The sequence below is a fragment of the Octopus bimaculoides genome, chromosome 2 (assembly GCF_046866305.1).
Source record: "Octopus bimaculoides isolate indiv1 chromosome 2, ASM4686630v1, whole genome shotgun sequence".
In the NCBI taxonomy this organism is placed as follows: Eukaryota; Metazoa; Mollusca; class Cephalopoda; order Octopoda; family Octopodidae; genus Octopus; species Octopus bimaculoides.
In genome coordinates, this window is record NC_142929.1 from 16,248,624 (window position 1) to 16,262,948 (window position 14,325).

General features: G+C 38.8%; 1 long non-coding RNA gene across 1 annotated transcript; it reads left to right on the forward strand.

Moving 5' to 3' along the window:
• Positions 1-5,003: 5,003 nt before the first annotated feature.
• Positions 5,004-13,850, forward strand: LOC149136877 (uncharacterized). Its single transcript, XR_016238209.1, has 2 exons — positions 5,004-5,494; positions 11,947-13,850. It is a non-coding gene; the product is annotated as an uncharacterized LOC149136877 (long non-coding RNA).
• Positions 13,851-14,325: the final 475 nt, after the last annotated feature.

Genomic DNA, 14,325 nt, shown 5'->3' on the forward strand with positions numbered 1-14,325 from the left:
TTCTCACAATTTATTTAAAGTTAGAATTATTGATATTCTAACCAACCATACACATTGTTTGGCAATGTTTTCTTTCGTGTATATATATATATATATATATATATTCTTATTTCTATTATCGTATCTCGAAAAGTATAATGGACTTCGTTTGCATTGATAAATATAACAACATTGTTAGATGAAATAGAAAAATTGTCAATTTTCAAAAGAACGGTTGTTTAAATAGACAATAAAATATACAATTTAAGGTTTATTCCACATATGTGTGTAATGTGTGTATGTATATATATATATATATATATATATATATATACACACATATATATACATACACACACCATATGCAAATGTGTTCGTATGTGTGTTAGAATACACACACATACATGTATCACGCACACACACACACACCTATATACACACACATACATACATACCTACATACATACATACCTACATACATACACAGACGAGCTCAACTCTCTCTTTTCCTCTCTCTCTCTCTCTCTCTCTCTCTCTCTCTCTCTCACGCATACACACTCTCTAAAACAACTAAGAACCACTCAACGGAACCTCTTCGTGGTCTCTGGAAATGCTAGAAATACCAGCACTTCTAATCAACAACCTATCATACCTGCGTCCGAAGTAAGCCAATTCTTTACAACCACAGAGGTTAAATTCTTCTCTCTCTTTCGTTTGCTCCTTTTATTCCTATATTTCTACTACCTCCCTTAATTCCCTCGACGTTACTGTATGTCGACCAACCTATCCCCACCTTCTCCACTTCTGTTTCTTTAAACCTACTAGCCACCGACAGTCCGACAGATTCGCAGGAAATCTCATAGATATCTGACAGGGGAAAATCCAGCACCGGATTTCCTACTACCTGCTTCGAGAAAAACAGGAGCTCATCTTTTTCCTCAAAACTTACGCACTTCTGGGTTTAAATTCAGCCCTTCACATTTTCTAAACAGCACTTCCCTTCGAAGAATACGTAGATATTGTTAATAGTCATTAATTTTCAATGGTTATTCTTGAAAATCTCATAGACATCCGACTGGGGAAAATCCAGCACCGGATTTTCTACCACCCGCTTCGAGAAGGAACAGAAGCTCATCTTTTACCTCAAAACTTACGCACCCCTGGATTCTTCACATTTTCTAAGCAGCACTTCCCTTCACCGACTGCTCCAAAATGAAAAACTTTATCACACTGTTTCTTTCTCTTTCCTCACAATCGTAGCGCTAACCACATCCCCTTCTACTTTTGTCCCCCTTTCACTACCACACTTTATCCCTCTTACTCTCATACTTACGCACATCCTCCACATATCCAGTTTCTACATACACACCTACATGTACAGATTTTCTTTCGATCCCCCCACCAGCACGTTCACACATTCATTTATACACACCTATAGGCACACATACAGATACCTTTATCCATTTTTTATCTTGTCTCTTCGAGAAGCACACACCGGCACGCGGACACACACCTACTCTTCTCTCTCTCTCTCTCTCTCTCTCACACACACACACACAATTCATAAATGCATGATCACTGGAACTTTCATACATACATACTTCTAGATTGCGGCACTCCTTGTTTTGATTCGCACCACTGACACGTCCATTTCTTTCTTGCAATAATACCTGTCGCTTCTGTTTCACCATAACTCACTCTATAGCCAGTTTACACCTTTCTCTCACAGACGCGACTCACATTCTTCTGTCGCTTTTTTTTCCTTGTGTTCACTCCTCTCTAAAAAATGACCTCTTTTGTTCTCCTATTTTCGTCAGCCATTTTCCTTCCTTCTTCTTTGTAGCACATGTGTAACTACGTTTTTCTTTTTACATTCTTGCATCCAGTTTATTTCACTTTCTTCTCAGTTTGTACCATTCTTCAGGCTTTTTGTATTTTGTATTTTTTACTAATTTTTCGAATTTTCTTTTCACTTGGAATTCAGCATCTCAAACAGTTTTTCCTCGCTTTCAAAATTTAACATCTCGAACCTCTCTTACACTTCCCTATTATTTCTTCAAACCAGCACGCAATGAAAAGGCAATTTTCTATCCCCACAAGCTTTTGTTTATCCACTTGCTCACACATAATTAACATCGTCCACCTTGCTTTTGCCATCCTATTCAACACCTCTATTTCCATACTCTCACACGCTTTTACATCCTTACACATCAATAACCTCGCCAACCAGCACCGCCATACTTCCATTCTTGCACACATCTATGCACGTACATACAACTTACCAAAACAAATGCACTCCCTTATGACCCCTTTCAGATACAGATATATTCTGACACTAGCATCTACATATCTGACATTTCCTCCCCTCTCAGCTGCTCCATAAAACAGCAATTCTCAAGTTTATAACACCTTGCCTTCCCCCTGTGACCTTCCAAATCTCCTGTGACCTTCCAAATCTCCTGTGACCTTCCAAATCATTTAAAAAATATTTTGCAATTATGTTTCTTTTATACTTTCACAATTTCTATCTCCCTTCCTCTCCCAATATTTCACTTTTTATTTTCTTTCTGATGAAGGACTAACTTCCGAAGGACTAACTTCCGAAGGACTAACTCCTCAAACCATATTTATTAAAATTTGTTCGTTCTGTAGTCAATTTGATATCTATTGACCTTATACAACGCACACACAGACATACATATACATATAATATAGAAGACAGAAAGAGCTATAACATCGCCTGCGGGATTCTAATGTCACGCCTACTGCGAAATAAGGTTAAAAACTTGACCACTTAAATTAGTAGTGACATACTAGAAAACTGCCAACGAGGAATTCAATCCACACAATTTTCGAGACATACCATCACTCACGCACACACATACACGCACATACACACACACACACACACACACATATGCATGCATACATACCTCTCTTCGTATTTGATACTGAAGACAGCTAAGAAGCTAGAAAAGTACCTTGCAATTCGTGGGGCGGGAGCTGTGGACTAGCTTTGGACTGGCTTTAGTGCTTTTTAACACTTTTCAGCTAAAGCGAGAAATTTTCGAATGCCTTTTCACAAGTCAAATGCGTTCCCGACATATATGAACTTCACCAGTTCATAGACATCCGACTGGGGAAAATCCAGCAGCGGATTTTCTACCACCCGCTTCGAGTAGGAACAGAAGCTCATCTTTTCCCTCAAAACTTACGCACCTCTGGGTTCTTCACATTTTCCAAACAGCACTTCCTTTCACCGACTGCTCCAGAATGATAAACTTTATCACGTTGCTTCTCTCTCTTTCCTCACAGCAGGATTCGAACCCTACTCATTTCCTCATTTATTCTTTTACTTGTTTCAGTCATTTGACTGCGGCCATGCTGGACTAATTTCATGCTCTCAGTCTATATCACTTTTAATATGTCCTACATAGAAAGCGGCGAGCTGGCAGAATCGTTAGCACGCCGGGCGAAATGCTTAGCGGTGTTTCGTCTGCCGTTACGTTCTGAGTTCAAATTCCGCCGAGGTCGACTTTGCCTTTCATCCTTTCGGGGTCGATAAATTAAGTACCAGTTACGCACTGGGTCGATGTAATCGACTTAATACCTTTGTTTGTCCTTGTTTGTCCCCTCTGTGTTTAGCCCCTTGAGGGCAATAAAGAAATAAGAATCGTTAGCAGGCCGGGCGAAATGCTTAGCGGTGTTTCGTCTGCCGCTACGTTCTGAGTTTAAATTCCGCCGAAGTCGACTTAAACTTTTATCTTTCCGGGGTAGATAAATTAAGTACCAGTTGAGTACTGGGGTCGATCTCATCGTCTGGCCCCTCCACCCCAAAAATTTCGGGCCTTATGCCTAGATTAGAAAATAATATTTCGTACATAGAAGGCAATGAGCTGGCAGAATCGTAAGCACGCCGGACGAAATGCCGCTCAGCATTTCGTCCGGCGTGCTTACGATTCTGCCAGCTCATCTAATTAGCGCTCAATATGAGCAAAATATAACAAAAATCAAAGTGGATGACAGATTTTCATAGATCAAGTTCCTTTATCTCGAGAATACAAAACACATAACATAAGATATTCATTGAGATGTTAGGTTTCAAGCGCTCCAATATTACAACCCCCCCCTCCTCCACACCAAAAAAAAAAAAGCAGTATTACAAAACCTTACGTTCGTTTCGAGGAATGCGTTTGTATTGGGCGAGTTTTCCGGCCGATACAAATGGTCGCATTTCTCTCATCAGAGGTACAAATAACTCGATTTAAATAGTTTAAAAATTAAGAAAGCTTAAAATATCTCTTACTTACAGAACTTGAAGTCGTAGCGAGCAGTGTTATATATTTTTTAAAAGATGTTCTAGTATTTTTTTATTTTTAATGCTACAGTAATTTAAAAAAAAGTTCGCAAGGATATAGAAAAGCTTTGTGAAGTGGAAGAATTTGTGAGGTAAAACATTTGTACGAATGAAATAAAATTTTAAATATTTGTAAGAATAAAATAAAACGAGGGCTCAAATTTCGGGTTAAACCTGGTTAACTATATAAGACAGTTGGATTGCTGATAATTAAAGATATTATCGATCCTAAACTAGGCGTAGTTGAGTATGAAAGTTTTAGACAGGATCTATTAAAGATAGAACGGTATTTATGGCACATAGGACCATAAATTTAGGATCGATAATCACAGGGAACAATAGATTTAAGCTTGGGAATTACGGGAATATAGGTAGCCCCAATACGAGTAGGATTAATAATAACATAGATAAAGAACGCACAGGGATGAACAACCGAAATAAAGCCTGCAATTGTCAGAACCGCAATTTATGTTCATTAGGGAGTTCCAGTCTAAGGAACAAGGTAGTATACAAGACTGAGGTCTTAACTGCCAATCAACCTAAGAAAGATTACATAGGAAGTACCACAAATTTCAAAACTAGAGAGGACACATCAGCTCATCATTGAACTCAGGAACAAAAATGCAACAGCGCTGGCTACATATATTGACAAATCAAAAATGCGAGATTAGGAATTTACATTAGACTGGTCGATCATAACGGAAACCAACCCATATAAAACGTATACTGGAAGGTGTGAGTTATAATTGCATGTAGGCATAAATATTTAGCTACATTTAAGTTTTTTAAAAAGTAGAAAGGATAGAATTCGATCCTATGAACGTCGACTTACCTTAATAAAATAATGAATTCTTCCACTTTGGTTAGACTTGATCAACTTAGAGTTTAGGCGTTAAATTCTTTATACTTTGGCATCTTAGTAATTCACGAGTTTAGCGTCGCATTCGAACCTATTAACCTTCTATGTATAAGTTAACGATCATTGTAAATTATAAATCACAAATATCACATGAATTTTTAGACTGTTCCCACTAACATTCTGCATACATAGTGTGATGGACTGTATATATAATGAGGAACGGGGGAAGAGATTCGAGGGAGTAAACGGGAACTGGATTTAAAAGGAAGGGAAGAAGTAAGCGATGCTGCTGAGATAAGGTAGGTGGAACATTTTCATTCATATTTTTAATTGTTATATGTCTCAGCATGTATTGTATTGTCCCGTCTGTGTGAGCCCCCCCCCCCCCTGTGGGTAAAAAAAAAAAAATAATATCTCTAATTATCAGCAATCCAGTTGTCTTAAGATGGTTAACAAGGTTTAAGCCGAAGTTTTTGAAATTTTGTGTTACGGATAGTTATCCTTTGTTGAAGATCCTCCCTAGCGGGGTGCCTGTTGCTTGTTTGAATTGTAAGATTGTTTTGCTTTTGCTTCGTGGTTTTTCTCTCCTAGTGGGGGGAAAAAGCTACAATGGAGGAAGAGCAAGTGCGTGCCGGCAGTTACGCAGCAGTAGCGAAACGCGAAAGTGTTGCGGAGGTTGTAAGGCAGCTGAAAGTCGAGAAGCGCACCTCCACCGTTCCAAATTTCCTGCCTCTACAGGAAAATTCGACTTTATCGCTCAACTTATTCAGACATTCTTCAACGTCTATCGCCATTGCTATCTTTCTAGCTAATAGTGACAGGGTTCTGCACACCACTGTCGTCAGTTCCTTGTTTGTTGTCACCTCCGTTGGTGGCGTCAGTTTTAACTTTGCACCTTCTCACTTGAATAAATTTCGGCTGTTCTCCATTTGTCTCTGGGATATATTGATAGACATCGCAAAGCTGATATGAATAAGAAATTGCAGTCTTCTGAATGAAAAAGGAATTTTTGCTCTCGACGGAATGAGAGGAATCCTAGGTATGAAAACCTCCTCCTTTTCCACATCCAGAGAGAACGGTGGTGTTAATAACAAGTGGCATCATCTTCTTTAACATTAGGTGTATCCCATGGCAGAGTGTTCCAAATATTTATATTTTATTTTTTAAATATCTAAATTGTAATGTGAATAGAATTTAGAGCTGAAAATCTGTCATTCTTGAAGCACCTCAGGGTAAACAATATTCATTGTGAAATTTGTTGGTGGTGTCCAAATGAATAAATTGTTGCTACTTTCAGCTCGTGAGCAAGCAACACAGTGTTGGTCGTGGGAGATGCATGTAGAGAGATGAAGTCCGACTACCTTGGGGTATTGACCTTGAGATTTGTTAATTGAAATACCAAAATTTAGTTTGACTTGAAACTGGAGCGTCTTGAATTCAAATGGAACATCTGTAGGTATGAGAGGAATTTTTGAAATAAAAACATCTTCGCCCTTGTGACTACATGTTATGATTGTTGCTTGTAGGACATGAGGCTTCATGGAAGTAACAATTAAGCAAGTTCCATTACAGAGGCGAGGTGGGTCAAGATTCTTAAGCAACATAATGGAAGCACCTAGCTTTAGTGTCAAGTTATGAGGTGGCATCCCAGAGTTTAAGACTCTCTTCTTCCCAGCTGCTTGTTATGCTGTGATAATGTTTTTTGTTTCACTATAGTCTTGGAGGAACAGGTTTAAACATGCTGTATATATCTTATACATTGTGATCTGCCATGCAAATGGCCGGTAGTTTTTTGCCATGTGGGTGATTCTGTAGTTGGGGATTAATTTTGTTTCTGCCAGATCTAGCCAGTGTGGTATGCTACTGTTCCCAATGAAAGCGTGCTGGTACAGTCCGATAAGGTACAGTCCGTAGAATGTTAGCTTCTTATACCAATATACAACAATCAAGTCTCTTCAAAGTGCTTTTCTATCCTGGAGTTTCTGGGATGTAACGCAGGAGCAATAACTTTTTCGGATTTCTTCTAGCCTCAGAGCATCTTGGTTAAATTCCTTCTCTTCACTCCAGATTTTCTTCTAGAAGGAGTGTCTTCTCGTTAAGGAGTTTCCGTAATATTTATCGCTCTTCCTCCCATGTCACTGTATATTGCTACCTGGTTGCGGTTAAATTGTTTTGTTTATTCTTCTCTCGGTTATTTTCTTCTGATGTTGGAGTTTTTCACTGACAGCTTTCAGCTCCTGCTTGGGGGTAATCAGTTTGCAAGTGAGTGTCCACTTTTCGCTGTCTCCAAACATCATTTCTATCTCCTTCTTTACTTTCTGTTGGTAGGACGTATAGTGATTTGCTTGTTTGCACGCAATAAGCATCATTACATGACTGATGGACTTCCGTAAACCAGTTATCTTTTTTTCTGTCTTCAAACCCCATGATGGTATTTTCTTATTTCGGTTTTGTTTACTTTTTGAATATCATTTATGTACTGTTTTACAGTAGTGGCCAGAGCGTATAGACAGGCGTTAATCTGCTAGTATATGGGTTCATCACACTGTTGTAAATACTCATCACCAATTTTAACAGCTATTAATACTGTATCTGGTGGTTTTTTTTACTTACTTTAGTCGAGAGTTCTCTATTCTCGAGAGAGTCCTTCAAAGCCAAAGTTACTTTTTCTCGGAAAATTTCACTAAGGGCACATTTCATCGGAATATAATCCTGACTGCTACTACAATAATAATAATCGTTGCTATTTACCATAGTCGTATCAGGGGGACAGTGGTCAGTTACTTGAGCCAGTAATGTAGTTTGGCTGGCAGGCACTATGGAATCTGTTGGAATGTCGCTAGCTGCGAAACCATGTGGTGGTCTTACATCAGTCACGTTTTTGTTTATAGAGCTTGAAAGAACGTTAATTTTTTTTTTTTTTAATAAAGTTACAGTTACTAACCTTTCTATGTTCTACAAATGTTGCTGGTTGGCGCAGTTGCTTCGCAGTAAAATGATTTAATTCTGGATGCAGATCGTCCCAATATGATTTCCATTGTTTCATACGGGCCAACAGTGGGGTCTTGTTTCACTTTTATTGTAGCAGTTAAATATATCATTCAATTCGTAACTCAAAGAGAAATGAGTTTTGTAGTTACGGTTTCTGCTATAACTACAGCTAGAAAGAATTTGTTTACCTGGTGAGCTGTTGCTTTCGTTCTGTTCCTCGAGTGTGTTGTTGTGTCCAGCCATGTTGTTTGTAGTAACTCTCTGCATGCTAAATTCAAGTTTCAGTTGAAAATCACTACGATCGTGAATAAAAGGCTTCTTCAGTTAATTCATCTGAAGATTAACCAGTTATTTAACGAGGCTGATAGTTGTGGCTCCAAGGTGGAGATAGTACTCATCGTGTTTTCGATGAATAATCTCCCACGCCAAATCCGCGATTTGTCGTGTGTGTGTATGTGTGTACACAGAAGGAAAGAGAGAGAAAGACATACATGTATGCTTGTATATATGTATGGATGTACGTATGTATACCTATATTGTTTCACTTGTCTGTCATTTGACTACGACCATGCTGGAGCACCACCTTCAAGGATTTTAGCCGAACAAATCGATCCCTGAACTTTTTAAAGCCTAATACTCATCATATCGGTCGCGTTTGCCGATCCCCTTAGTTACGGGGACGTAAACACACCAACACTGGTTGTCAAGCAGTGAATGCGGGACAAAAACACACACATACATATATACATATACACGTCTATATATTCGATGGTCTTTCAGTTTCCGTCTACCAAATCCACTCACAAGGCTTTGGTTGGCTATAACAGAAGACACTTGCCCAAGGCGCCACGTAGTGAGACCGAACCCGGAACCATGTGGTGTAGAAGCAAGGTTCTTATCGTACAGCCACGCGTATATATGAAATATCCAATAATATTACTTGCGCAAAGACGATTGATAAATCTGAAGAAATAGAAATAAGAATACAATACATGTTAAATTTCAATGTAAGCTTTCAAATTTCTATATTTTATTTTTGCCATGTTGATATATCGTCTTCATTAATTTTGTAAGGAGAATGGAACTAATAAATATTTCATTGTTAGTTTCTTTTGGTTTTGTATGCAGAATAGACTTTTCAATAATATCACGTTCGCTCGCTCGCACACACACATACACACATCTATACATAGAAATGTCAAAGCTATCCATTTCCTAAGTTGCAGTTAATGCTTTGACTTTTCTGTATTTAATTTTTTTAATCACCGTAAACAGAAAGTTACGTCTTTCTCAATTTCGGTGCGGGAGATATTATTTTATGAATAACAATGTGGAAAAATAGGGAGAATATAACAATGGCAACAACTGAAAAGAAAAGCGGTACGAACGAAAGGGAGTGTCTATCGTAGCTTACAATTCCTGGGTAGATATTCAAAGGGGAAAAATGTGAGAATTTAACAGAAGAGGAATGACTAATGCAAAGGTAAATGAAATTATAGATCAAAAACCATAAAGGGAAAAATAGGCAAAAGTAGGAGAGGCCTTGTAAAGAACTGCAAAAAAGGATAAAAGACTTCAGTAGTTGCTTTAAACAACAAAGGAATCGAGAGAGATTGTTTCCAAACACAAGAGGATTGATGAAATTGAAGGAATAGGGATTGGAACACAACAATGGGATGTTAAATGCTGAAAATGTGATAGAAATATCTAGTTAAAGAATAGGATTTCATGCTGTTGAAAAACATACCCGAAGTCCAATTTGAGCTGTGGTAAGAAACGGGTGATACTATCAACAGATTCTGATCCATTCCAAAACGGGATTTGGTTTTTACATTTCCAGAAGTGGGAACTATTAAAGTATTCAATTCAAACAGAAACGGTATCTGTTCTGATAAAATTGATTGAATGTCTCATTGACAAGCTATAAATTTAAGTTGATCTGGAAATCAAGAACCGAGTTTTGCTGAAATGTGTTACGGCATATCGACGGGCATAAAGGATTCAAGTACTTCAACACACCAGACAGACGTTTCATGGAATTATTTGAAGCAATGATGTTACAAGATAACTAGTTTGTAACTGTTTTAGGATAATATCGAAGAATACAGTTAATAGTCACTAATTTTCAATGGATATTCTTGAAAATAAACAATTTTATAGATTGAGTGTCCAAAGATGCAATCCACCCACTGTAGAAGGAATCGCAGTAATTATATGCCTTGTTAATAATTTGGAAACCCTGTAACCGAAACGACTTATTAGGCCACGTAAATGGTGTCTCATAGAGGATTCACTTCAGGCAATAAAATCTATTCATCCAAATTATTACCCGCAGCAGTTTCCAATACCTTTGCCATTTAATGATAGGGAATGGAAAGATACTTTAACATGCGATGTGGCCACAAAATCTAAGACAAATTCACACAAAATGACTTATTAATTTTATTTATTATTACACGTAGTACGTGAAATGCTTTCAGATTCTTTTACTTGTTCGGCCCTACAGGCCCCAAAATATTACGATGATATTTATTCTAAAATTGAAGGAATTAGACTGTAGTGGATAAGATCTAACCAAAATCAGTTTACCGCCGAATCGTCTCAAGCTATTTATGACATCGCGGTTAATGTCGGTTAAATCATAGTCTTATAGTGTTACCCCTCGTGAATCTTTCATCTTTTACTTGTTGCAGACATTAGACTGTGGCCATACTGGGGTAACGCCTTGAAGAATTATAAGTCAAATAAATCAACCCCCACTACTTTTTTTTGAAAGTCTGGTACTTCTTTTTTTTTTTTTTTTTTTTTTTTTTTTTTTGCCGAATCAACTCTTAAATTACAGGGACATAAACACCCCAACACGGTTGTCAATCGTGGAGTGGTAGGGCAAACAGACACGAGGACACACAGACATGTCATCATCATTTAACGCTCGTTTTCCATGCTGGTATAGGTTGGACGGGTTCATAGGAACTGGCAAGACCAGGGGCCGCACAAGGTTCCATAGCCTGTTTTGGCTCGGTTTCTACAGCTGGATGCCCTTCCTAATGCCAACCACTTTGCAGTGTACTGGGTACTTATATATGATGGGTTTCTTTCAGTTTTCGTCTACCAAATCCACTCACAAGGCTTTGCTAGGACTGAGGCTATAGTAGAAGACACTTGCCCGAGGTGACATGCAGTGGGACTGATCCCGGAACCATGTAGCTGGGAAGCAAACTTCTCACCACACAGCTAGTATGGAAACTATAGCAATTGAATGAAAGTTAGGAAAATTGAGTTTCGTTATTACTTTCACGTGAAATTAGAACTGGTAAGAAATTTTGTTGTATTCGGTACAAACAATCGCTAATGAACCAGATTTAATGAACAGTCTTCTCTGCGAAATTTAAGGATTCCTTAAATGATACAGTGGAAAAGAAGTCATAGGGCAGACGTGGAGTGTAGAGTTTGAGAGATGCATCCTACCTCTTTTCCGTGTGTTGATCGTATTAAAGAAAGGTTTATAAGTTACATGCAAAAGAGGATAGGTTGGTATCAGCAGAAACGCAGCTAAGACTATATAAAACTATGCTGCACGGTCAATGATGAGAGATAACCAAACTGTTCCACACAGGTTGATGGTAAATATCAAAAATAATATCCAAAGAATTCTTCGCATCATAGAGGCTGGAATATAATGAATTATTGGTTCAAATTTCAGCAAATCAAAAGTGTATTTCGATAATCTGACAGTCGTTTCATATTTTTTGTATTTCAGTGTGAAATATTATGGTCATTGTGTTGAAGAAGTATGTACAACTGTTTGATCAGCAAAAATATTTTTCAGTAGATATTTTTATGATGGCCATTGATCGCAGTGATAATTTCTAGGGGAATGGATGTTGAGAAACAAGAAGCAAATCAAATGAAAGTGATAATTATATTAAAAGCTGCTGTTTTCTCTGATTCAGCATCCGAAGTCACATGAAATATGTTGGGGTTTAAGCTACATGGTTCATATCAGCCTGTTCAAACAACAATGTGTTTCATTGATGACGAAGGAACTAAATAGATTACTGAGAAACAAAAAAGAAAGAAACTGAACTCTTAGTTAACGGCTGAAAGTGAAGCATGTATCGCTTACATTGTCCAAAGCACATAATTGTATCTACTCTCTTGGTTTCCCAAGGAATTACAGATGAGCATTGTACAACGAAATGTAGAATGAAAGAAAAATAACACCCACTCCATTATGATGCATATATTTTGTTTGGACAAAAGTTCAAGAGCGCTTCTATCTGAGAGCTTCATTTCATCATATTCCGCGAAATACATCATGGAATGGAAATTGCTAATGATGACATTTGTGCTACTTAAAAAGAAGCTTCAATGGAAATGAATTTAGGAAAGGCTGATAGCGAACACTATCAGACAATGGAGAATCGCCACGTGTTTGTGATACCACATCGACTACAAAAGACTTGCTTGTTTGCTTTATCTTTACTGAAATCTTGCAGAGTCTAGGCATTTAGAGCATTTGAAAAGGGCTTTTAGAGGATGGCAGAAATGTATTAGGGATTCCTGAAATTATTGGTTCCATTCCACAGCACAATTCGAAAAACTTCGACTGGTTTTATAAGAAAATAAATCCATTTCGAGTAATTGTCAACCCGTGGCAGCACTAATACGGCTAATATGAAATAGTTGAGGTCTTTGAAATTTAAAGTTCCTGTAATACAAATTATTAAAAATAAGTCGACAGGAAAGGCGCAGACATAGCTGTGTGGTAAGAAGCTTGCTTCCGATTTATTGATTGTTGTTGAACCTGCTGTCTTTGTGTGGAACACGTGTGTTTGGCTGTCTTGCAGCGGTGGTGTGCGACGTCCTCCCTCTTGTTTGATGGGGGAGCGTTGTGAGTGTGTGGTGGAGCGCGAGGGTTTGGGTTCTTCTTCAGACTTTGTGTCGTCTGGGGAAGAGTTGGTGAAAAGAATTGACGAGGTAATGGAGACAAGGAATTGTGCAGAGGCGGCAAAGGCGTGTCTGTGGAGGAATTGAGTAAATTCAAAGAAATGATTAAAAGGGAGGGGAACGAAGTGAAAGTAAACCCCCCCCCCACCCGCCGTCCGGAAGAAGACTTAAAAGAAAAAAATGGAAAACTATAATTTACAGGACGTACTCGGTAACAAGCGGGAAAAATTGAAGTCATGTCGACGGCTCAAGCTGAAAAGGCACTTAAACCAATCTGGCAAGAGATTTCCTACCTTGCCAGGGGAAGAAAGTATGGACCAATAGAGGTGCAGTTTCAGGAGGTAGCTACTGCCAGGCTGCATTCAGCAACACCGTTAAAAACAGATGAAGTGGTGCTTCGACCCGTATACTTTGGGAGACACCCCGCCCAGAAGTTGGTGTAGCTGCCATACTGCTGGGCATGGAGAAGAGAGTAGTGGTCCTACAGGCCACCAGAACATCCCACAGGAACTGGCAAGGGCAAAGCCTAGACATAATAATACAGGCAGTCCCGGAAGACATCGAAAACATGGTCGAGACCATCACAGTCGGAGAGGTAACATTCAGTTAGTGGAAGGAAGGATCCCGCGGTGCTATAAATGTGGACTTTCAGGCCACATTAGTGAGGACTGTCCTCCACGATCCGCGAAGGCTAGAGAAACACGAGAGTGAGAAGGAAATTGTGACTTCACCACCGACGAAAACCAGTAATCGCGTCGAAGAAGAGATGAATGAGGAAAAAAACAGATAGGAAACGGCTGGGAAAAAAAGAAAAAAAGCACACATTGTACATGACCCCCGTCTCACATTCAACCGACTCCTACCTACACCCACTTTATCCCAAACTTTTCTCAGAGACACCAACCCTCTCCATGCCCCACCTGACATAAAGACAAGCACACAGGAGCCCCAAGTTTTACTGTACAGCGGAGACAATGAAGAACTGTATAATGTGATAGACTCGTGGGACAGTGATAAAAGTGGATGTAACAGGAGTAATGGGGTTGCCCGAGTACATTCGCTGTGTGGTGGCAGACCCAGAGTTTCTTTTGAGATTGAGGGACTGAGGAAAACTATCACTATGGGTAATGGGTCGAGAAAATAGACACCAGCACAATGCTAGAACGAGTAAACTTTTATGATTTTTTTA